General features: G+C 40.6%; 1 long non-coding RNA gene across 1 annotated transcript; it reads right to left on the minus strand.

Annotated features, from left to right (window-relative positions):
• Positions 1-10,081: 10,081 nt before the first annotated feature.
• On the minus strand, positions 10,082-13,183 carry LOC311253746. Its single transcript, XR_014621859.1, has 3 exons — positions 13,060-13,183; positions 11,784-11,933; positions 10,082-10,499 (listed from the first exon to the last, which is right to left on the minus strand). It is a non-coding gene; the product is annotated as an uncharacterized lncRNA (long non-coding RNA).
• Positions 13,184-25,799: the final 12,616 nt, after the last annotated feature.

Consider the following 25,799-nt stretch of genomic DNA (forward strand, 5'->3'; position numbering starts at 1 on the left):
AAAAGTGGCTTATGTGAAAAATGAGCGTTTCAGAGCGAGAGCAGCCTGTTTTTGCACTAAGCTGCATTTCACTGAAAAAAGGTCTTTCAAACAGGTTTACTAGCCTGAACTGGTTGAATTTGGATCTTCTTCATGGCAAAGGAGTTTTTACCTGGAATTTCATTCATTAAGGGTGAAAAGTGGCTGATGTCAAAAATGAGCGTTTCAGAGCGATAGGAGGCTGTTTTAGCACTGTACAGTCGCCTAAGGCTGAAAAGTGGCTTATGTGAAAAATGAGCGTTTCAGAGCGAGAGCAGCCTGTTTTTTCACTAAGCTGCATTTCACTGAAAAAAGGTCTTTCAAACAGGTTTACTAGCCTGAACTGGTTGAATTTGGATCTTCTTCATGGCAAAGGAGTTTTTACCTGGAATTTCATTTATTAAGGGTGAAAAGTGGCTTATGTCAAAAATGAGCGTTTCAGAGCGATAGAAGGCTGTTTTAGCACTGTACAGTCGCCTAAGCTGCATTTCACTGAAAAAAGGTCTTTCAAACAGGTTTACTAGCCTGAACTGGTTGAATTTGTATCTTCTTCATGGCAAAGGAGTTTTTACCTGGAATTTCATTCATTAAGGGTGAAAAGTGGCTGATGTCAAAAATGAGCGTTTCAGAGCGATAGAAGGCTGTTTTAGCACTGTACAGTCGCCTAAGCTGCATTTCACTGAAAAAAGGTCTTTCAAACAGGTTTACTAGCCTGAACTGGTTGAATTTGGATCCTCTTCATGGCAAATGAGTTTTTACCTGGAATTTAATTCATTAAGGCTGAAAAGTGGGTTATGTCAAAAATGAGCGTTTCAGAGCGATAGGAGGCTGTTTTAGCACTGCACAGTCGCCTAAGGCTGAAAAGTGGCTTATGTGAAAAATGAGCGTTTCAGAGCGAGAGCAGCCTGTTTTTGCACTAAGCTGCATTTCACTGAAAAAAGGTCTTTCAAACAGGTTTACTAGCCTGAACTGGTTGAATTTGGATCTTCTTCATGGCAAAGGAGTTTTTACCTGGAATTTCATTCATTAAGGGTGAAAAGTGGCTGATGTCAAAAATGAGCGTTTCAGAGCGATAGGAGGCTGTTTTAGCACTGTACAGTCGCCTAAGGCTGAAAAGTGGCTTATGTGAAAAATGAGGGTTTCAGAGCGAGAGCAGCCTGTTTTTGCACTAAGCTGCATTTCACTGAAAAAAGGTCTTTCAAACAGGTTTACTAGCCTGAACTGGTTGAATTTGGATCTTCTTCATGGCAAAGGAGTTTTTACCTGGAATTTCATTCATTAAGGGTGAAAAGTGGCTGATGTCAAAAATGAGCGTTTCAGAGCGATAGGAGGCTGTTTTAGCACTGTACAGTCGCCTAAGGCTGAAAAGTGGCTGATGTGAAAAATGAGCGTTTCAGAGCGAGAGCAGCCTGTTTTTGCACTAAGCTGCATTTCACTGAAAAAAGGTCTTTCAAACAGGTTTACTAGCCTGAACTGGTTGAATTTGTATCTTCTTCATGGCAAAGGAGTTTTTACCTGGAATTTCATTCATTAAGGGTGAAAAGTGGCTTATGTGAAAAATGAGCGTTTCAGAGCGATAGGAGGCTGTTTTAGCGCTGAAAAGTGGCTTATGTGAAAAATGAGCGTTTCAGAGCGAGAGCAGCCTGTTTTTGCACTAAGCTGCATTTCACTGAAAAAAGGTCTTTCAAACAGGTTTACTAGCCTGAACTGGTTGAATTTGTATCTTCTTCATGGCAAAGGAGTTTTTACCTGGAATTTCATTCATTAAGGGTGAAAAGTGGCTGATGTCAAAAATGAGCGTTTCAGAGCGATAGGAGGCTGTTTTAGCACTGTACAGTCGCCTAAGGCTGAAAAGTGGCTGATGTGAAAAATGAGCGTTTCAGAGCGAGAGCAGCCTGTTTTTGCACTAAGCTGCATTTCACTGAAAAAAGGTCTTTCAAACAGGTTTACTAGCCTGAACTGGTTGAATTTGTATCTTCTTCATGGCAAAGGAGTTTTTACCTGGAATTTCATTCATTAAGGGTGAAAAGTGGCTGATGTCAAAAATGAGCGTTTCAGAGCGATAAGAGGCTGTTTTAGCACTGTACAGTCGCCTATAAGCTGCATTTCACTGAAAAAAGGTCTTTCAAACAGGTTTACTAGCCTGAACTGGTTGAATTTGTATCTTCTTCATGGCAAAGGAGTTTTTACCTGGAATTTCATTCATTAAGGGTGAAAAGTGGCTGATGTCAAAAATGAGCGTTTCAGAGCGATAGGAGGCTGTTTTAGCGCTGAAAAGTGGCTTATGTGAAAAATGAGCGTTTCAGAGCGAGAGCAGCCTGTTTTTGCACTAAGCTGCATTTCACTGAAAAAAGGTCTTTCAAACAGGTTTACTAGCCTGAACTGGTTGAATTTGTATCTTCTTCATGGCAAAGGAGTTTTTACCTGGAATTTCATTCATTAAGGGTGAAAAGTGGCTGATGTCAAAAATGAGCGTTTCAGAGCGATAGGAGGCTGTTTTAGCACTGTACAGTCGCCTAAGGCTGAAAAGTGGCTTATGTGAAAAATGAGCGTTTCAGAGCGAGAGCAGCCTGTTTTTGCACTAAGCTGCATTTCACTGAAAAAAGGTCTTTCAAACAGGTTTACTAGCCTGAACTGGTTGAATTTGTATCTTCTTCATGGCAAAGGAGTTTTTACCTGGAATTTCATTCATTAAGGGTGAAAAGTGGCTGATGTCAAAAATGAGCGTTTCAGAGCGATAGAAGGCTGTTTTAGCACTGTACAGTCGCCTATAAGCTGCATTTCACTGAAAAAAGGTCTTTCAAACAGGTTTACTAGCCTGAACTGGTTGAATTTGTATCTTCTTCATGGCAAAGGAGTTTTTACCTGGAATTTCATTCATTAAGGGTGAAAAGTGGCTGATGTCAAAAATGAGCGTTTCAGAGCGATAGGAGGCTGTTTTAGCGCTGAAAAGTGGCTTATGTGAAAAATGAGCGTTTCAGAGAAGAGCAGCCTGTTTTTGCACTAAGCTGCATTTCACTGAAAAAAGGTCTTTCAAACAGGTTTACTAGCCTGAACTGGTTGAATTTGTATCTTCTTCATGGCAAAGGAGTTTTTACCTGGAATTTCATTCATTAAGGGTGAAAAGTGGCTGATGTCAAAAATGAGCGTTTCAGAGCGATAGGAGGCTGTTTTAGCACTGTACAGTCGCCTGAGGCTGAAAAGTGGCTTATGTGAAAAATGAGCGTTTCAGAGCGAGAGCGGCCTGTTTTTGCACTAAGCTGCATTTCACTGAAAAAAGTTCTTTCAAACAGGTTTACTAGCCTGAACTGGTTGAATTTGGATCTTCTTCATGGCAAAGGAGTTTTTACCTGGAATTTCATTCATTAAGGGTGAAAAGTGGCTGATGTCAAAAATGAGCGTTTCAGAGCGATAGGAGGCTGTTTTAGCACTGTACAGTCGCCTAAGGCTGAAAAGTGGCTTATGTGAAAAATGAGCGTTTCAGAGCGAGAGCAGCCTGTTTTTGCACTAAGCTGCATTTCACTGAAAAAAGGTCTTTCAAACAGGTTTACTAGCCTGAACTGGTTGAATTTGGATCTTCTTCATGGCAAAGGAGTTTTTACCTGGAATTTCATTCATTAAGGGTGAAAAGTGGCTTATGTCAAAAATGAGCGTTTCAGAGCGATAGAAGGCTGTTTTAGCACTGTACAGTCGCCTAAGCTGCATTTCACTGAAAAAAGGTCTTTCAAACAGGTTTACTAGCCTGAACTGGTTGAATTTGTATCTTCTTCATGGCAAAGGAGTTTTTACCTGGAATTTCATTCATTAAGGGTGAAAAGGGGATGATGTCAAAAATGAGCGTTTCAGAGCGATAGGAGGCTGTTTTAGCACTGTGCAGTCGCCTAAGGCTGAAAAGTGGCTTATGTGAAAAATGAGCGTTTCAGAGCGAGAGCAGCCTGTTTTTGCACTAAGCTGCATTTCACTGAAAAAAGGTCTTTCAAACAGGTTTACTAGCCTGAACTGGTTGAATTTGGATCTTCTTCATGGCAAAGGAGTTTTTACCTGGAATTTCATTCATTAAGGGTGAAAAGTGGCTGATGTCAAAAATGAGCGTTTCAGAGCGATAGGAGGCTGTTTTAGCACTGTACAGTCGCCTAAGGCTGAAAAGTGGCTTATGTGAAAAATGAGCGTTTCAGAGCGAGAGCAGCCTGTTTTTGCACTAAGCTGCATTTCACTGAAAAAAGTTCTTTCAAACAGGTTTACTAGCCTGAACTGGTTGAATTTGGATCTTCTTCATGGCAAAGGAGTTTTTACCTGGAATTTCATTCATTAAGGGTGAAAAGTGGCTTATGTCAAAAATGAGCGTTTCAGAGCGATAGGAGGCTGTTTTAGCACTGTACAGTCGCCTAAGCTGCATTTCACTGAAAAAAGGTCTTTCAAACAGGTTTACTAGCCTGAACTGGTTGAATTTGTATCTTCTTCATGGCAAAGGAGTTTTTACCTGGAATTTCATTCATTAAGGGTGAAAAGTGGGTTATGTGAAAAATGAGCGTTTCAGAGCGAGAGGAGCCTGTTTTTGCACTAAGCTGCATTTCACTGAAAAAAGGTCTTTCTAACCTGAACTGTTTGAATTTGGATCTTCTTCATGGCAAAGGAGTTTTTACCTGGAATTTCATTCATTAAGGGTGAAAAGTGGCTTATGTCAAAAATGAGCCTTTCAGAGCGAGAGGAGCCTGTTTCTGCACTGTACAGTCGCCTAAGCTGCATTTCACTGAAAAAAGGTCTTTCAAACAGGTTTTCTAGCCTGAACTGGTTGAATTTTGATCTTCTTCATGGCAAAGGAGTTTTTACCTGGAATTTAATTCATTAAGGGTGAAAACTGGCGTATGTCAAAAATGAGCGTTTCAGAGCCAGAGGAGCCTGTTTTTGCACTGTACAGTAGCCTAAGCTGCATTTCACTGAAAAAAGGTCTTTCAAACAGGTTTACTAGCCTGAACTGGTTGAATTTGGATCTTCTTCATGGCAAAGGAGTTTTTACCTGGAATTTCATTCATTAAGGGTGAAAAGTGGCTGATGTCAAAAATGAGCGTTTCAGAGCGATAGGAGGCTGTTTTAGCACTGTACAGTCGCCTAAGGCTGAAAAGTGGCTGATGTGAAAAATGAGCGTTTCAGAGCGAGAGCAGCCTGTTTTTGCACTAAGCTGCATTTCACTGAAAAAAGGTCTTTCAAACAGGTTTACTAGCCTGAACTGGTTGAATTTGTATCTTCTTCATGGCAAAGGAGTTTTTACCTGGAATTTCATTCATTAAGGGTGAAAAGTGGCTTATGTGAAAAATGAGCGTTTCAGAGCGATAGGAGGCTGTTTTAGCGCTGAAAAGTGGCTTATGTGAAAAATGAGCGTTTCAGAGCGAGAGCAGCCTGTTTTTGCACTAAGCTGCATTTCACTGAAAAAAGGTCTTTCAAACAGGTTTACTAGCCTGAACTGGTTGAATTTGTATCTTCTTCATGGCAAAGGAGTTTTTACCTGGAATTTCATTCATTAAGGGTGAAAAGTGGCTGATGTCAAAAATGAGCGTTTCAGAGCGATAGGAGGCTGTTTTAGCACTGTACAGTCGCCTAAGGCTGAAAAGTGGCTGATGTGAAAAATGAGCGTTTCAGAGCGAGAGCAGCCTGTTTTTGCACTAAGCTGCATTTCACTGAAAAAAGGTCTTTCAAACAGGTTTACTAGCCTGAACTGGTTGAATTTGTATCTTCTTCATGGCAAAGGAGTTTTTACCTGGAATTTCATTCATTAAGGGTGAAAAGTGGCTGATGTCAAAAATGAGCGTTTCAGAGCGATAAGAGGCTGTTTTAGCACTGTACAGTCGCCTATAAGCTGCATTTCACTGAAAAAAGGTCTTTCAAACAGGTTTACTAGCCTGAACTGGTTGAATTTGTATCTTCTTCATGGCAAAGGAGTTTTTACCTGGAATTTCATTCATTAAGGGTGAAAAGTGGCTGATGTCAAAAATGAGCGTTTCAGAGCGATAGGAGGCTGTTTTAGCGCTGAAAAGTGGCTTATGTGAAAAATGAGCGTTTCAGAGCGAGAGCAGCCTGTTTTTGCACTAAGCTGCATTTCACTGAAAAAAGGTCTTTCAAACAGGTTTACTAGCCTGAACTGGTTGAATTTGTATCTTCTTCATGGCAAAGGAGTTTTTACCTGGAATTTCATTCATTAAGGGTGAAAAGTGGCTGATGTCAAAAATGAGCGTTTCAGAGCGATAGGAGGCTGTTTTAGCACTGTACAGTCGCCTAAGGCTGAAAAGTGGCTTATGTGAAAAATGAGCGTTTCAGAGCGAGAGCAGCCTGTTTTTGCACTAAGCTGCATTTCACTGAAAAAAGGTCTTTCAAACAGGTTTACTAGCCTGAACTGGTTGAATTTGTATCTTCTTCATGGCAAAGGAGTTTTTACCTGGAATTTCATTCATTAAGGGTGAAAAGTGGCTGATGTCAAAAATGAGCGTTTCAGAGCGATAGAAGGCTGTTTTAGCACTGTACAGTCGCCTATAAGCTGCATTTCACTGAAAAAAGGTCTTTCAAACAGGTTTACTAGCCTGAACTGGTTGAATTTGTATCTTCTTCATGGCAAAGGAGTTTTTACCTGGAATTTCATTCATTAAGGGTGAAAAGTGGCTGATGTCAAAAATGAGCGTTTCAGAGCGATAGGAGGCTGTTTTAGCGCTGAAAAGTGGCTTATGTGAAAAATGAGCGTTTCAGAGAAGAGCAGCCTGTTTTTGCACTAAGCTGCATTTCACTGAAAAAAGGTCTTTCAAACAGGTTTACTAGCCTGAACTGGTTGAATTTGTATCTTCTTCATGGCAAAGGAGTTTTTACCTGGAATTTCATTCATTAAGGGTGAAAAGTGGCTGATGTCAAAAATGAGCGTTTCAGAGCGATAGGAGGCTGTTTTAGCACTGTACAGTCGCCTGAGGCTGAAAAGTGGCTTATGTGAAAAATGAGCGTTTCAGAGCGAGAGCGGCCTGTTTTTGCACTAAGCTGCATTTCACTGAAAAAAGTTCTTTCAAACAGGTTTACTAGCCTGAACTGGTTGAATTTGGATCTTCTTCATGGCAAAGGAGTTTTTACCTGGAATTTCATTCATTAAGGGTGAAAAGTGGCTGATGTCAAAAATGAGCGTTTCAGAGCGATAGGAGGCTGTTTTAGCACTGTACAGTCGCCTAAGGCTGAAAAGTGGCTTATGTGAAAAATGAGCGTTTCAGAGCGAGAGCAGCCTGTTTTTGCACTAAGCTGCATTTCACTGAAAAAAGGTCTTTCAAACAGGTTTACTAGCCTGAACTGGTTGAATTTGGATCTTCTTCATGGCAAAGGAGTTTTTACCTGGAATTTCATTCATTAAGGGTGAAAAGTGGCTTATGTCAAAAATGAGCGTTTCAGAGCGATAGAAGGCTGTTTTAGCACTGTACAGTCGCCTAAGCTGCATTTCACTGAAAAAAGGTCTTTCAAACAGGTTTACTAGCCTGAACTGGTTGAATTTGTATCTTCTTCATGGCAAAGGAGTTTTTACCTGGAATTTCATTCATTAAGGGTGAAAAGGGGATGATGTCAAAAATGAGCGTTTCAGAGCGATAGGAGGCTGTTTTAGCACTGTGCAGTCGCCTAAGGCTGAAAAGTGGCTTATGTGAAAAATGAGCGTTTCAGAGCGAGAGCAGCCTGTTTTTGCACTAAGCTGCATTTCACTGAAAAAAGGTCTTTCAAACAGGTTTACTAGCCTGAACTGGTTGAATTTGGATCTTCTTCATGGCAAAGGAGTTTTTACCTGGAATTTCATTCATTAAGGGTGAAAAGTGGCTGATGTCAAAAATGAGCGTTTCAGAGCGATAGGAGGCTGTTTTAGCACTGTACAGTCGCCTAAGGCTGAAAAGTGGCTTATGTGAAAAATGAGCGTTTCAGAGCGAGAGCAGCCTGTTTTTGCACTAAGCTGCATTTCACTGAAAAAAGTTCTTTCAAACAGGTTTACTAGCCTGAACTGGTTGAATTTGGATCTTCTTCATGGCAAAGGAGTTTTTACCTGGAATTTCATTCATTAAGGGTGAAAAGTGGCTTATGTCAAAAATGAGCGTTTCAGAGCGATAGGAGGCTGTTTTAGCACTGTACAGTCGCCTAAGCTGCATTTCACTGAAAAAAGGTCTTTCAAACAGGTTTACTAGCCTGAACTGGTTGAATTTGTATCTTCTTCATGGCAAAGGAGTTTTTACCTGGAATTTCATTCATTAAGGGTGAAAAGTGGGTTATGTGAAAAATGAGCGTTTCAGAGCGAGAGGAGCCTGTTTTTGCACTAAGCTGCATTTCACTGAAAAAAGGTCTTTCTAACCTGAACTGTTTGAATTTGGATCTTCTTCATGGCAAAGGAGTTTTTACCTGGAATTTCATTCATTAAGGGTGAAAAGTGGCTTATGTCAAAAATGAGCCTTTCAGAGCGAGAGGAGCCTGTTTCTGCACTGTACAGTCGCCTAAGCTGCATTTCACTGAAAAAAGGTCTTTCAAACAGGTTTTCTAGCCTGAACTGGTTGAATTTTGATCTTCTTCATGGCAAAGGAGTTTTTACCTGGAATTTAATTCATTAAGGGTGAAAACTGGCGTATGTCAAAAATGAGCGTTTCAGAGCCAGAGGAGCCTGTTTTTGCACTGTACAGTAGCCTAAGCTGCATTTCACTGAAAAAAGGTCTTTCAAACAGGTTTTCTAGCCTGAACTGGTTGAATTTGCATCTTCTTCTTGGCAAAGGAGTTTTTACCTGGAATTTAATTCTTTAAGGGTGAAAACTGGCTTATGTCAAAAATGAGCCTTTCAGAGCGAGTGGAGCCTGTTTTTGCACTGTACAGTAGGCTAGCCTAAGCTGCATTTCACTGAAAAAAGGTCTTTCAAACAGGTTTTCTAGCCTGAACTGGTTGAATTTGCATCTTCTTCATGGCAAAGGAGTTTTTACCTGGAATTTAATTCTTTAAGGGTGAAAACTGGCTTATGTCAAAAATGAGCCTTTCAGAGCGAGAGGAGCCTGTTTCTGCACTGTACAGTAGCCTAAGCTGCATTTCACTGAAAAAAGGTCTTTCAAACAGGTTTTCTAGCCTGAACTGGTTGAATTTGGATCTTCTTCCTGGCAAACAAGTTTTTACCTGGAATTTAATTCATTAAGGGTGAAAACTGGTTTATGTCAAAAATTAGCCTTTCAGAGCGATAGGAGCATGTTTTTGCACTGTACAGTAGCCTAAGCGGCATTTCAGTGAAAAAAAGGTCTTTCAAAAAAGTTTTCTGGCCTGAACTGGTTGAATTTGGATCTTCTTCATGGCAAACGAGTGTTTACCTGGAATTTAATTCATTAAGGGTGAAAACTGGTTTATGTCAAAAATTAGCCTTTCAGAGCGATAGGAGCGTGTTATTGCACTGTACAGTAGCCTAAGCTGCATTTCAGTGAAAAAGAGGTCTTTCCAAAAAGTTTTCTGGCCTGAACTGCCCAGCTGAAAAATAAATGTGCTAAATGTACTAAAATTTAGCATACTTTTGTGTACTTGAAGTCACACTAATCATCATTATACTTCAAGTGTGTTCATGATTAGTTAACTTGAAGCATGCTATTTTGGAACAACTAATTTTGTACTAAATATATTTTAATTGTAAGTCATTGTAGAAAAGCTCAACTTGAAGTGTATTTAGTGTACTTTTATGTGCTAAAGTGGAACAACTTAAAGTATATTTTGTATACTTTAAGCATATGGCTTTATATATGCTTAATTAGTCAAATTAAAGTTACACTTGTTCTATACTAGTACTTTGTTTGTATCATAAGTACATTAAAAATGATTTGTTAGTGTCTCAAAAATATATAAGCTTTATACTTTAATATATTCTTACTGTGCTAATATGCTTAATTATATGTTTGGCTTATTCCAATTGCTAAAAAAGCATACTTTGCATAATAGTCAATATACTTTCTCTTTACTTTGCTATATTACTATCTACCTTGCACATGTTTGCAAATGTATTACCAGCATACTAAAGGCTGTGAAAGTGAAACTTGTGGGACTACTTCCAGTTGAAAAAATAGTCTTTAATCTATTCGTACCATATCCAAATTAGAATAATACATTGTAAATACAAAAAACTTGTACTGTCTCTTAACATTTATACAACAAATGTATGAACATTTACATTATGGCTTTTAAACATTTTTAACTATTGGTACTTTAGTACACCTTGTAGAAATAGGTCCATTTCAGTCAGCAAGACCTAAACATTACACATAAACTTTACAGAACACTGAGAAATAGTGAACAATGAAAAACAATATTCCTTATTATTGCACGCCTAACCCCTCCCACCATACAGAAACACACACCACACATTATGTTCCTTTTTTTTCGGCTGAACTGCTCATTGTTACACTTTTGTCTGATGGCCGCGCACACATCAGAGACACTTGTCTGTGGAAACTCCAGAAGAACAGCGTCTGTTGACCAAATAGACAAGAGATAATGTAAGTCACGCAGCATAATCATATTATTTTGAACAGTACATCAAAGGGGTATTCCAGAAAGGAGGTTCAACAAACTCGAAGCCTAACCCTGAACTCTGAGTTGACTTAATCTGTGAAGTGAAACTCTGAGTATAGACTATAAAAACAGTCTTGTGAGTTAATTCAGTGGATATTTCAGCTAGTAGCAGCTTTTACCACCAACAGATACCTACTGATTAACACACATCCTGTCTCCTAACATCCTGCTGAGTAAATGAACATGTGGAAGAAGGCAGAGGTGGTGGTCACCTCCACCTCCACCACGTCTGACAGAGGCAGAGGAGCTGGTCCTGAGTCAGGTCGCTGGGTGGCCAGAGGCTAAGGGCGTCACTCACCCCCAGGACCCAAGAGGCAGACACTCACTTTTATCTACAGATAGCACTTGAAGTTATTTAACATTATCCTAAATGCGGCAGATAATTAGAAACATGTACTTTGAAATTGCGTTGTTGGAGGCAATGCAGGCTGATGGGTTTTGTAGCTATCTGTGGGAAAAAAAGAAGCCAAATGAAATGTGAATGATTCCTCTTTTTCTGACTGCTGGAAGGTGATTGATTAACCTGCAAAGTGATAAAAATGAAGAGGTCAAGATCTGAGAGCACGTCAGCTAGACGTCTGAGAGCACGTCAGCTAGAATATCAGACGTGTAGTCTGATATTCCATGTGCAGCCAGACTGAGAATATTGTTCAGATAAATGACGGACTGATGAGGAGTGGTACCGTTCGGCTCAGGGAATGGGAGCTAATCTAAACGAATCTAAATAATCCCCCTGTTGTAAAACTATGTGAATTATTTCTGCTTCAACATGATGCTGTTGAGAAGAAAAGAAAAGGGCCCTGTCAGACAGCTCCGTAAGACTCAGGGTTTCTTTAAGTAAACCTGCTAGAGAGCACATTAGGTTCCCAGAGTCAGTTACCATGGTGACTGACACAGAGTTTAAGATACCTCTCATTTACGGAAAAAAAACAAAACCCCAGAGTTTCCCTCATCTCAGGGTTCACTTACGTTTTAACCTGCTTTCTGGAAACTGAGAAATTTTATCAGTATGGTATACCAATACTGCTACCAGTAAATAGTCCAACATGTATTTAGTAATTACTGGTGGTCAGTTTCCGTGTGATCTAGCTGCTATAGAAATCACAGAAGCTTTTAAATAGACTACATGTAACTCAAAACAATGGTCATGAGTAATAGGTGGATATTTTGATGTACTTTACCTTCTGGTAGAGATCATGCCATTAGCGCTGCCTCGGGGCTGGTCTGTTGCGTTCTCCAGCAGGCCAAACCCCAGAGCTGGTAAATGTCCTCAGTCTCACCATCCACTCCCCCTCTCACATTGCCTTGTGGCTCTTTGGTTTAGTGCTCATCTGAGGACAACATAGAAATAATAACAGTGGTTATAACTATGAATCACAGCATAAACATAGTGTGCTGAACAAGTGTGTAAGTCCTTGAAATTACAGCCTCTGTCCAATTACCACATTTACAGGCAATTTGTTTTATTAATGCTACACAGCATTTTATCTTTATATTACAAAGATGTGCTCACGTGTACTGTGCAATTTTCCAACCATGGTCATATCTAGCAGTAAGAGGTGTATATCACGTATACATTTATTTATTTTGATTTTATTTATCAATCAATTAATCAATCTTTTCCTCTACTTTTACGATTCTTGAGCTGCTATTACAAGTTACTGGTGTAGGAACAATAGAGGTCACGTTATTTTGACGTTTTTGCATTCAGATACTGTACTGACATGACTATACTGTATCTGACTGCAGACATGAATAGCTGTCATACATAAGCTTCAGGTTGGCTGATAAGGTCCGTTATTTCTTGGAAGTAGTTTAAATTAAAGTCATAAACTAAGCAGCTAGACGACCGGTTAACATGTACAGTAGGCTAAGACCGTAGTGGCAGAGCGCAGGGGAGTACGTTTTCCTCCTGGGCTGAAGCCGGTTAGCTTCAGGGCTAACACGCTTCACTTCACTTTGCTGTCAGACAGTAGTTGGTAAAACAATAGGAGAGACATTACGTGGTCTGGAGAAGCTTGTGCGTTTATTTGGCCACATAATGAACTGTACATGCACGGCTAACCTCTTCCTCTGCTCTGCTAATGTCTGCTCCAACCTCACCTGCCGCTCGCTTCACTACACACACACAGACCCTACGCGCACACGCACTGCTCTACCCCTTAAAGAAACCACACCACGCTTCATCATGTAATATTACACTGTGTTACTGAAGCACATACACACAGGCGTAACGCTGCCGCTACCAAGAGCAGTAATAATAGGTTAACTTACAGTTACAGTAGCTGTAAGACTGACGTTAGCTAACATTAACGTTGGTTATCTGGCTACGATGACTGAAGTTGCTGAAACACATCATGACCCGCCAACGAAATCATAAAATTAGCCGGTGTGATGAATGGAAATATAGAATGTATGACCATTCAATCAGAAATTAAAAACATTGAATGTACTTACTGTGAATCAGAAGTAGGCTTGGGCTTGCTTCGCCTCGCGACGGAGACTTTAGCTGGTCAATGTCATTCAACAGCAACGTTGACCAGAATGAAGCGCCGTGAATCGTGGAGCTCAAAGAGGCTGAGCTGAGCGCAATGCGCTGATTGGATGGCAAAGATGCAAACGTTGCTATTTGAATTAGGCGCCTTTCTTTCCAGGGCCTGTACTATAGACTGTATATCAAATGTGAAATAAATGCATATATATATATAAATTACAACCCGTTTCATTTTGCGACTTCCTACAAATTGCTGTATCATAACTGGGAATGAAATGAAAACAAATGTACTAGCACATACATGTAATATGTAGAAAGTGTATTGCTAAGTAATAACTCCTTTCATAAGTACACTAAATAACTACTGCTAGAACTATTTAATATACTGAATAATGAAGAAAAACGGCTTAAAACAAACTCAACTTCATTTGCACTTTTTTAAGTGTACCTAAATTCACTTCCAATTAAGTTATTGTCTAATGATATAGCTAGTTTGGATGGCATTAACTTGGCCTCCAGCACCACCGTCAGGAATCTGGGAGTTATCTTTGATCAAGAGATGTCCTTCAACTTCCCACATAAAACAAATTTCAAGGTCTGCATTTTTTCATCTACGTAAAATTGCAAAAATCAGGCCCATCCTGTCTCAAAATGACGCAGAAAAGCTAGTCCATGCATTTGTTACTTCCAGGCTGGACTATTGTAATTCTCTATTATCAGGCTGCCCTCACAAGTCTCTAAAGAGTCTCCAGCTGGTCCAGAATGCTGCAGCACATGTACTGACAGGAACTAAGAAAAGAGATCATATTACTCCTGTATTGGCCTCTCTGCACTGGCTCCCTGTAAAATCAAGAATAGAGTTTAAAATCCTTCTCCTCACTTACAAAGCTGTTAATGGTCAGGCACCATCATATCTCCAGGAGCTCATACTACCCTATTACCCAACTAGAGCATTACGCTCCCAGAACGCAGGATTACTTGTAGTTCCTAAAGTCTCCAAAAGCAGAATTGGAGACAGAGCCTTCAGTTATCAAGCTCCTCTTCTGTGGAACCATCTTCCTGTTTTGGTCCGGGAGGCGGACACCCTCTCTAGAGTAGACTTAAGACCTTCCTTTTTGATATAGCTTATAGTTAGGGCTTGCCCAGGCCTGTCTTGGACCAGCTCTTAGTTATGCTGCTATAGGCCCAGTCCGGGGGACAAATGATACACTGAGCTTCTCTCTCCTCCTCTCCTCTCCATCTGTATACATTATGCCTGTATACATGCCCCATCTCTGCATGTCACTGACTTCACTTCTTCTCCAGAGTTGTGCTTTCTAGTCCTACAGGCTCTCATGGATCCTGGCCGTGCCCGGGTCGTGGATCGTGGATGCGCCTACTGCCATGGCCCTGCCTGACACCCACCACTACTGTTGCTAATATTAGCCATATCTCTGTTACATACGCTTCACTACTATTATTGTAATGCATTACTACATTTTATCCTTACCGTTAACCACTACTACTGTTATTACTAGTAGTCACATTTCCATTATGTGCATTTCATTATTATTGCTGTAATACTTCTTTATGTACTTTCATTCCTGTCAACCATCTATTATAATTGTATACATTGTGGTCTCGTTGATCTGCTCTGTACATGCGACATCTATTGCACGTCTGTCCGTCCTGGGAGAGGGATCCCTCCCCTGTGGCTCTTCCTGAGGTTTCTTCCGCATATTTTTTCCCTGTTAAAAGGGTATTTTTTGGGGGCAAGTTTTTCCTCACTCGAATCGAGAGTTGAAGGACAGAGGGTGTCGTCTCTGTACAGAGTGAAACTAAGTGCACTTTAATGAAGTATCCTAACAGTATATTACAAATGACTCAAATAAGCATACTTATCTTATGAATACTATTCGACTAATGTAAGTACTTTGAAATAAAGTATACTTTGTAAAAGTATATTTTAGAACAATTTAAAACAGACTTACAGTCTTTTCATAAGTGTACCTAAATTCACTTCCAAAGAAGTGCAAATTAAGTGCACTTTAATAAAGTATATTAACCGTATATTACAAATGACTCAAAAATAAGTCCACTTTTAATAAGAATATTAATCTTCTACTATAAGTGCTTTGAAACAAAGTATACTTTTTAAAAGTACACCTAAGAACAATTTACAATAGACTTACAATAAAGTACACTTCAAATAAGTAAAATAAAGTACAACTTTAATTACTAAGGCACCTGCCCCTTTGCTCCTTGATGCCCAAAGTGCCCTTTTGTCTCGGTACTATTTTTTTTTTTTTTTTTTTTTTTTTTTGCGTGTGTGTGTTTTTGTGAAGGCCTGTCAGTAGCCCTTAAAGAATAATAAATAGCAAATAATAATAATAATTTATGCAGCCTAAATGAAATGACCTGGCTCCCCTGGGTAACATCATCCACCAAGACGTGCCCCGACGTGCCCCCCGCTGCAGCGAGAGACGGGCTCGGCCCAAAATCCGACAGATCGCACGTTACAGCAACAATATTGCATTTGCGCTATGAAACAGGAGTAGTGACGGTCTGGCCATAGATAGATGAGGGCAAATGCCAAAACGACCGAGGTGACTGCGACTGCTGCGTGAAGATGCAGTCCTGCTGATTATGGAGGACTAAACATGACTTAAGTATAAATAAATGAATGCATAAATAAATAAATGTGTAAATAAATTAATTAATAAATAAATGCTGAACTAAATGAATAAATAAATAAATGCTGAAATAAAAGAATAAATCAAAGAATAAATAAATGCTTTATATTTATTTATACATTTCTGTTCACCTACATTTATTTATTTCTGTATTTCTGTGTCCATATGTTAACGAGGTAGGAGGTCCTAACCTCAGTCAACAGCATGATTGGTCAAATTGGAGAGCCAGACAAAAGCAAACGATTCCCGATCCCAAGCCTTCCTCCCTGTGAAGTTGTAAACCAGCTCGAAAATGGCCTCGACCAGGAGGCCACTGGCAGACCTGCTTTGGGATGTGGCTGACCAGCTTGAAAATTGTGAGTTTCTTCTGTTTAGGCCTGTAACAAGTATAGGTAAACAGCAGTTGTTGAGTTTAATAATAATTGAGCTTGGTACCCATATGATTTTCACTGCTTTGATATTTTCTGTACAGCACCGAGGACCCCAACGAGCCAAGTTCACCACCTCCGCCGTCACATAGCATGACACCCAGACACCCAGTGGACGGTAGGTGTCTACAGGGAACAGTTTTTGATTCTAACTCCCATCTGTGGACAAAACTACTATCGCCAGTGATGTGTGATTTTTTTTCAGTGGCGCTGTGCATTAGCTTTAACAGATCACATTGCTATAGTGTGCGATGCTAACATCAACATTAGCCAACAGTAATGGGCGATACAAACGATATGCAATATAAACGATACAAAATTGGCCTACAATAGAGATTTTAATTCTATTGCACTATCGCAATAATGCATGTTGATGACGCAATCCACCTGCGAAATGTAGAGCCGCGGCTGCAACGCATCATCGTCATCTTGAGTAAACATGGCTGAAAGGGAAACGGAGGAGCTGGTGAAAAAGACCGTTGCGACATCCATTATTTGGACGTGGTTCGGATTTAAGCTGTCCGACAAGCAGCAGCAAACTATACTCTGTAGAGTGTGTGGAGCAATTCAGCCGAATTCAGCACAGAGCAGACAGGAAGTCAGACACGAAAGAACAACATGACATCCGGTTAATTTTCAAATAAAACACTCAGTGTTGATGCCAGCACAAAAATCTAAAAAGAGAGTCAAATACAAGCTTTTCTTCTAAGGTGATAGGCCATATCGCCCATCCCTACCAACATATTTCCCCTGCAATCTTTTTATATTATTTTCTAACATTGAGCATGTCCTCTTCACTTGATCCTAGCCTAGGTTTCAAGACTGTTTGGGCCATACATGGGAGGGACAAGGACAGCAAGACGGCGATCCATTGCTGGGCCCACCCAACTTTATTCCTACACACATTCATTCTGCTGTCTTGTGGACAAAAACGCGGACTTGGTCCCCAACCGAAACGCCAAAGACAGACTTGCTGCAGCAGGTTTAGGGGAAAAACGTCTTACATTTCAAGGTATGTCATACATCTAAAGTCTATGATTGACACACATTTGTCCTGTCAGTGTATTTCTAATACCCAGCAAACATTTTGACGTCTATTTGACGTCTAATCAACGTCGGTCAGGCAGGCAGTTTTTCTGACGTCGGTCTCATGACCGACATCATTTCGATGGCTCTTAGACGGCATCAATTCACGTCGTTTCAACGTCGTTTCGACAGCATATCAACCTTTGTCAAAATACACATGTAATGTATTGCATTTAAAAATATGTTTACCTAAATCGAGTTTCAACTAGTGCCTACATAACTGGCATTACCACATCCATACATTCTATGACAAGCACAGCTCTTGTGCTGTATACATGTGCAATTCTCAATGCTCTAATCTGCAACTATTTAAATTAACTTATCCATTTCAGCAAAAAAAATCCTTAAAATGCAAAGAGGTCAAAAAGTCCAATAGACAACACCAGCAAATTTCACATTTGCCAACTTAAAATATCACAGGAATGGTGAACCTGGTTAAAACTTTCATAGTAAATAAACTCACCTGTGATAAAGTTAAAAATACTCGAATAATGTTCACCCATACTGTAAAATACAAGTAGTACATGGACAAATCTCAGGTAAAAAAAAAAAAAAAACGAACATGTTTATTGGAACAAATGTTTTATTGACTTCCTTTTTATTGCAGTCCTGTGGGGGTCTGCCCCTTGCCCCCGCTTCTTGCTGGGGCATGTTTAAGTTGGTTCTGAATCACACTCTATTTATGCATCTGTGGCCTTTGGACTCCATCTCTTCACAGCAGCTGGAGAGAGGGCATAAGAAAAAAATAAAAAAATTTACAGAGCGCCTATTCAGATGTTAAATGCACTTTATAGATGGCAAGAACAAATTGTTTTGGGAGTTGAAAGAGTAATGAAAGAACCACTTCTTAGAGCCACTCAGTAGCCTGAATCTGATGGTTCCTAATAAAGCCAGTAGGCATTAACAATCTGTGCTATGGTAGCCCAGCTTAGCCCAGGATAGCCACATGCACATGAAGCCCATTCAGTAATTTCAATTATGTCAATCTTAGTTTCTTACACTTGATGACATGGAACATCTTTGTGGCTTTAAAAGGCACAACACAGAGAGGCAACACTAAGCATAATTTCTCTTTCATGCAGGTGCCTGGCTGTTCACACAGGGAGCACAATAGCACATTAGAGGTTTTCTTTTAAAGGACAATTCCATTTCGGAATACATTTACTCTAAAAGAATGAATTTGAAGATATTCCTCACTGTTGCTGCTGTTATGCATTAGCTCCTCTGTCCAAGCATCATCACAACAGCGTAAAACAGTGGCGGACGGCTCTGAGGCTGTATCCAAATATTCATATTCATTCAAGCCCCCCCATTCAAGTGTGTGTGTGTGTGTGTGTGTGTGTGTGTGTATCTCACCTGGTGTGCGTCTCACAATAAACCTGTGAAGTGAGGTAAATTGGACAAATAGTTATCAAAACAGGCCTATGCGAGGGACAGAGACACACAAATAGATTACTTTTATATGTAGAGAGATAGTGATTCATCTGAGCATGTCAATGGCATTATGGGGCTGTAGCCACACTATCAGTGAACACTTGTTTCAAATTTGAAGAAGATGGCACAAAGTATGACCATTCTACACCTACGCTGTGATTGACAGATAACCAGCCACAGTATCTGTCACGTCTCTACAATAAGCTGGCGCCCTCTGCCGTTGCGGTCGTGTAGCGACACCAGACAACTATCAGCATGTGTCTACCATAGACATATATAAATAGACGCCGCATCGACTGTGGAGCGACGTGCCTACAGGGTGGCCATCTTGGCCCAGGGGTGTGCCCAGGTCGAAGGCCAGGGCACACCCCTGAATGAGACGCCAGTTCATCCAGGGCCCTCTGATGGCAGAGGCTGCCTTGCATCTTGCAAGGTGCCAACTGCACATCAGGAGCGGTTCAGCATCTTGCTCAAGGATGCTTCGGCATGTAGCTCAGTTCCGCCCAGGGGAGCCGGGGTTCGAACCAGCAACCTTCTGGTGGCTGGTCACCTGCTCTACCCACTGAGCTACAGCCGCCCCCAGTGAAATAACTAATCTGAGACAAAATTTTGGTCTAAATGCGGTGTTATGAATCTATAAACTATCTCTGTAAAAAAAACAAAAAACTACCAGAAACCGTTAAAGAAGCAGCGTCCCTAGCAACTCCCCTTTACACAGAAAAAACAGACTGCAGTGATCGGTCTAATATAGCTAATACAGTATATTGATCATCATTAGCTCTATGTGCAAGGCAATTTTATTTGTATAGCCCGTCTTTACAAACAGTTTGTCTCAAAGGGCTTTACATGGCATCATAACAACATCCTCTGCCCTTAGACCCTCACATCCACTGAGGAAAAACTCCATGGAAAACCCTTTTAACAGGGAAAAATCAAGCAACAGAGGAGGGATCCCTCACCGAGGACGGGCAGACGTGCAATAGATGTTGTTACAGACAAGAAAACAGTTTATAACACAGAATGTTGGATACATGGAAATGTTAACAAGAACTGATGAAGGCAGCTTCTGGTGGGAGGAAAGGCAGGGAGAGCTGGCCAGCTTAATGGGAGGACTGGGTGGCAGACTGGTTCATGGGAAGGGATTACATGGAATAATTTTTTGTTGTAGACAATTCTTCATCTCTCGCTACTTTTCTCATATTTTTAAGGTTTCCCAAAGACAGTAGTTTAAAGAGACAATGGGAACTGGCAGTGAAACGGGAAGGTTTTGTGGCAACTGAGAGGTCCTTGCTCTGCAGTGAGCGCTTCCAGCCAGATGACTTTGACAGAACAGGACAAATTGTTCGGCTGAGACATGGAGTCAAACCATCTGTGTTTAACTTCCCATCTCATTTACAAAAGGTATATGTGCCATTTGGCTAATGAATTCATTAATTTCTATGATTCATATGTCCATGTAAGCATTCCATAGCTACTTAATACCACACTTTTCTAAACTTTTTTTCTGTCTGCATGTTTAGGAATAAAGTACAGTCCACTTTCCGATGCTAAAAACTTTTTAAAAAATGTTGTATTATGTTTCTTAAATTTTAGCAAGTACCATCAAGGACAACAAAAGCTTCAAGGAAAGCAGAAGAAATCCTGCCAGTGGAGTTGCCTCAGCATTTCCATGAGCGCGAGAAGAGAAATAGCAAGCTCCGGGAGCTAAGGGCGAAGAAAAATGTACACACTCTTCTCGAGGATCTGAGGGAGAAAAACCTCATAAATGAAGAGCTGAAAGACAAGCTTGAATGCTACTCAGGTAAAATGGAAATACTAATTTGAATATTTTATATAGGTATTTTTTGTTTATAGTCTGTGTTAAACTCTCTTCCTTTTTATTTAAAGGGGTCTTACTAATAAGTTTATGCTTACTGAATTTCAGATCTTCGGGTAGACCTCTTGGCAAAGAAGGGCCATGAGTACACCAGAGAGCAGAGGGAGTTTGCCCTGACGCTACAACTTCATGGTCCAAAGGCATATAGTTTCCTGAGAGAGTCTCAACATCTTCCTCTCCCACATCCCCATACATTGCAAAGGTTTTCTCCATGTTGCCTGATTGTTAAATATATTGTGAGGGACCGAGCTGGCAGGAAAATTCTGAAAAATGGGTGTTCTATACCCAAAATAAGTACATTTGAAAATATTTTATTTCAAAAAACATATAACAACCAATACAAACAACCCATACAAAGAAATTAAGAATTGACTGTACAAAAGTAACTAAATGTGAGCGCTACAAATAGAACTTAGTTACTGCCAAAATGTTAAATAAAGTGTGTACATTGTATAAAACAAGACTAGTGTGTGGTATTTATTCATAATGTGCTCAAAAAATGTAAATGTAATCTAAACAAGACAGTAAAAATTACTGATTTAAAAAGCTCACATCACATCACACACTGTGTTCTGATACATTTTGAGCTTTCAGATATTGATTGATTGATTGATTGAGATTGAGAAACATACATCGACACAAATGCTGCCAAAGGGATAAAAACACAAAAAAGCTGACAGCTTATTTCCATTGTGGTCCCTTTAGTGTGTGAGTGTGTGTGTCCGTGTGTGTCTGTGAGTGCATATGCATGATGTCTATGAGGGGAATGTGTGGGGAGAATGCTAGTTTCTGTTTATTTTGTTTTTTTCTGAATGGGTTAGGGTGGTCAAATTACTACATTTTATTTTTCAAAGGTGGCTGACTTCAGTGGATGCAAAGCCTGGCCTCAACAAAATGATGTTGGAGATGCTAGGAGGAAGGTGCACAGAAGACCAAGCTAAATATGGATTGGTGACACTGATTTTGGATGCCATGGCTATTAAAAAGCATGTGCACTACAATCCACAAACTCAAAAAATGTCAGGGTTTGTGGATTTGGGGGATGGATTAAACGAGACCGATGTTGCCTCTGAGGCTCTCGTTCTTATGGTGGTAGGCATTCTAGGGCACTGGAAAGCTCCAGTTGGCTACTATTTTACCAAGACTCTCTCACCAGAAACACAGAAGGTCTTGGTTGTCCATGCCATAGAGGAACTTCATGCTCATGGTTTGAGAGTGATCTGCGTGACGATGGACGGGCATGCAACCAACCTCAGCATGTGCAACCAACTTGGTTGTGACCTTAAAGCAAACCCTCTTGAGCCCCTGAAGACCTTTTTCCCCCATCCAGTGACTGGTGAGAGAGTGTTTGTTACAATGGATGCCTGTCACATGCTGAAACTGGCACGTAACATGCTACAGGTAAGTGCTATCTATCTATCTATCTATCTATCTATCTATCTATCTATCTGTCTATCTGTCTATCTATCTCTAACATGCTACAGGTAAGTGCTGATTGTTGTTCTAGGCTTATTTGCTTTTTTATTCTATTTTATTGTTGCGTGTTTTATTTACATAGTTATGACTGCATGTGATGATGCATTACATTTTCCTGTCTGTACTTTGATGAGCTCAGCTGTGACTAATAAAGATTCTAATTCTGATTTTGATTTTGAAGGCTTACAGCCCAGTTAAAGGATAAGTACCATTTTTTACAACCTGGACCTTATTTCTGGCAAAACATATGGTCATTTACTCACCCAGATAACTTTGGTGTCATTCGGCGTCGTTCGGACGAAATTAAATCCAGTGTAGCGGCGATATATCCATATAATGGGAGAGACGGGGCAGCGACACACAGCCTCTATATAACGCATTATCTGCCACGAAACTAGTTCATTTCATCAATATTTTGTTATGAAATGCTAGCGCTATTAGCCTCTGAGTCCGGGCCATGGTCCGGGCTCGTCTATTGTCAACATCCGGGGTCTGTAGGCTGATCTACTACCTCTGACCTGGAAGATGTCGTCTCTGAGCTGCGCGCGCACCCGCGACAGCGCGGTTTGTTTACCTGTAGCTGCTACTGCTAGTTTGACCCCGGATGTTGATAACGGACGAGCCCGGACTCAGAGGGGAATAGCACTAGCATTTCATAACAAAATATTGATGAAATTAACTAGTTTCGTGGCAGATAATGCGTTATATAGAGGCTGTGTGTCGCTGCCCCGTCTCTCCCATTATATGGATATATCGCCGCTACACTGGATCTAATTTCGTCCGAACGACGCCGAATGACACCAAAGTTATCTGGGTGAGTAAATGACCATATGTTTTGCCAGAAATAAGGTCCAGGTTGTAAAAAACGGTACTTATCCTTTAAGAACACCACAGGCCTGATCAGCTGGAGATACATCATCCATCTCAACGATGTTCAAACCAAAGACGGACTGCATGCTGCAAATAAAGTCACTCAAAAGCATGTCCACTTTGAAAACCAAAAAAATGAAGGTGTCCCTGGCTGCCCAGACATTGAGTCTGTCTGTTGCAGTGGCTCTCCGCACGCTGAGGGACCTGGGCTACTCGCAGTTCAGAGACTGTGAAGCGACAGCGGAATTCATTGAGGTAAAATGATTAGGGATGTGCATAGGGCCATAGATGGAGTAGAGTCAAGTTCCAAATACTTGCATGTTTACATACTGAAATGAATTGTTTTTTTTAATATATAAGTATTCATTTGATATGATACGTGTTGAAACACTGTTATGGAGATGGTTTTAGATGCTTAAAGTTAATGCAGATATTTGTTTTTAGATGATTGACAGGCTCTTTGATGTCATGAACAGCCACAATCCCCGCGCGAAAGGATTTAAAGCTCCCCTTGGGGCTTTGAATTGGGAGGAGAGAGTGGTGTTCTTGATGAGAGCAAGGGAGTTTCTGATCAAATTGTCAATTAAAGATGGCACATCGCTTCACAAATCTAAGAGGTCTTTTAAAAATAGTGACAATGGTATGTATGATACATGTTAACGTCATGCAGGTGTCAGGTATGGCAAGTTCTTGTTTCAAGCTGTCCCTGTTCTGGTTTAATAATGTTCCTATTGTTGGTTCAGCTTCCTAAAAGAAGATAAGATATCTATCTATCTATCTATCTATCTGTCTGTCTGTCTGTCTGTCTATCCCTGTCACCCTTTGCTGTTTCACATCTGATGGATTTGCTGGCAAAATCAATTTACCTCTTTACAAAATTCCTAGGTGCTTCCTCAAGGTGTCTTTGTCTCAATACAATTAGGGAAATAAAAAATTTTCTTTTGAAGATACTTGTCTGTCATCGGGTTTGTGATCAACATTGACACCCTCATGCTCATGATTCCTGAGCTGCTCCAAGTCCAGCGGTATGTCTGCACCTACCGGTTCAGCCAAGATCACTTGGAGCTTCTCTTTAATTCGATCAGAGCATCAGGTAAAGTTCACATTTTAAAGCCTTTAAAAAACAAACAGAAAATATCTTTGGTGTAATTGTAGTGTGTGTGTGTTGTTGTTTTTTTCCTTTAGGGGGCTGGAACAACAATCCCTCTGCCGGCCAGTTCCAGGGCATCTTCCGGCATCTGATGGTCTGGTGTGGTGTCTCACCAAGTGGGCTAGGCAACGTGGCAGCACAGGATGACACAGTGTCACTGCAGAAGAACTCCCTCCCCCGTTTGTTAACTTTGCAGCCCTTGTGTGTGACCACAGCTACCTGCCCACGCGCTTTGGTGGGCTTGTAGACAATGCTCTAGTCTACATTGCAGGGTTTGTTGTTCGGCAGGTTCTAAAAAGGCTCTCTTGCCATGTGTGCCGTGCCAGCCTGGTGGCAGATGCCGTACCCTCTTCACATGATGAGAGCTACCACCTACTTGTGCTCAAAAATAATGGCGGGCTCATGATTCCCTAAGAGGGCACAGTCAAAGTAGTGAGAGCAGCAGAGCGGGTGATTCGCCAGGTCCACTCAGAGCAAGCTCCCAAGGTGTCAGTGGTCATGCATGTGGTCCGTGAGGAGATTGGTACGGATGATGTATTTTTGCTCGGGGAACACACTGAAGACACACAATTTGGCATTGACAACCACCATTCTGACCTACTGAAACTAGTGGTGTCTGTGTTCCTCAAAATTAGGCTGCACCACATTGCAAAACTTACATCACTCAAATACCAGAGTGGCAGCACAAGAAAGAAACTGTGCAAAACAGTTCTCTTTCAGGGGTTTTAGCTCCAATTCATGACAGGTTGTAAATACTCTTATAAATAGTTTGTTTGGAGGGGTGTGTTAATGTTTTTGTTCTTTCCTTGAATATTTTCTAAGTTTTACTACTTAACCCTCTGATAATTCAAAGTGCCTGTTTAGTTTGAATATTTGGAATCAATCAAATCACTTTATTCATAGAGATGATAAAACTGATCAGGGGGTGGTGGTAGTTTAGGAGCTGGACAGCCACGAGGAACAAAGTTTTCCTCTGTGTCCTGCAGCATGCAGCAAAGTCTGAATCCTCAGGGGAGCCACTCAAAAAAATGGAACAGAACGTGATGAGTCCTGTAAGCTCCTGCAAGCTGTTCTGACGGTCTGCTTTTCACAAAGGGTAGACAGCAGATCCTATGTCTTCAATAATAATAATAATAATGATGATGATAGTGATGTAATTATAATAATAACAATAATAATAATAATAGCAATAATATAATAATATAATGATTGGAATAACAATAATAAAAATAACAGTAGTAATATTAATATAAAATAATAATAAGAAGAAGAAGAAGAAGAAGAAGACAAAGAAGAAGATACTCAAATGTAATAGCCTTCAAGCAATAAAGACCTGAACACACCTGAACGTTTTTTGGGTTATTTTTGTTCTATTTATGTGTGTGTGTCTGTCTGTCTATCTGGTCTGATGTTTGACAAACAAACCCTGTGAAAATAGCTTGACAAATGAGCGATTTATGATCATTTTTATTGTGTAGACACATCATTTCTCCATAGACGTAATGCACTGTAGGAGCGAGTGGTCCTGTTCCAAGATGGCCGCCCTGTAGGCACGTCGCTCTAGTGGGCGGCAGCAGTCAATGCGCCGTCTATGTATATATGTCTATGGTGTCAACGGTTAGACCCCGGTTATAAGACGATTTCTGGCCACATATCAATGTCCGTGGACCAGATGGTGGTCCGTCCCGTTTTTGGTGTATGTCAAGCGACA

The sequence above is a fragment of the Pagrus pagrus genome, assembly GCF_965226575.1.
Source record: "Pagrus pagrus genome assembly, contig: HAP1_SCAFFOLD_41, whole genome shotgun sequence".
NCBI classification, from domain to species: domain Eukaryota; kingdom Metazoa; phylum Chordata; class Actinopteri; order Spariformes; family Sparidae; genus Pagrus; species Pagrus pagrus.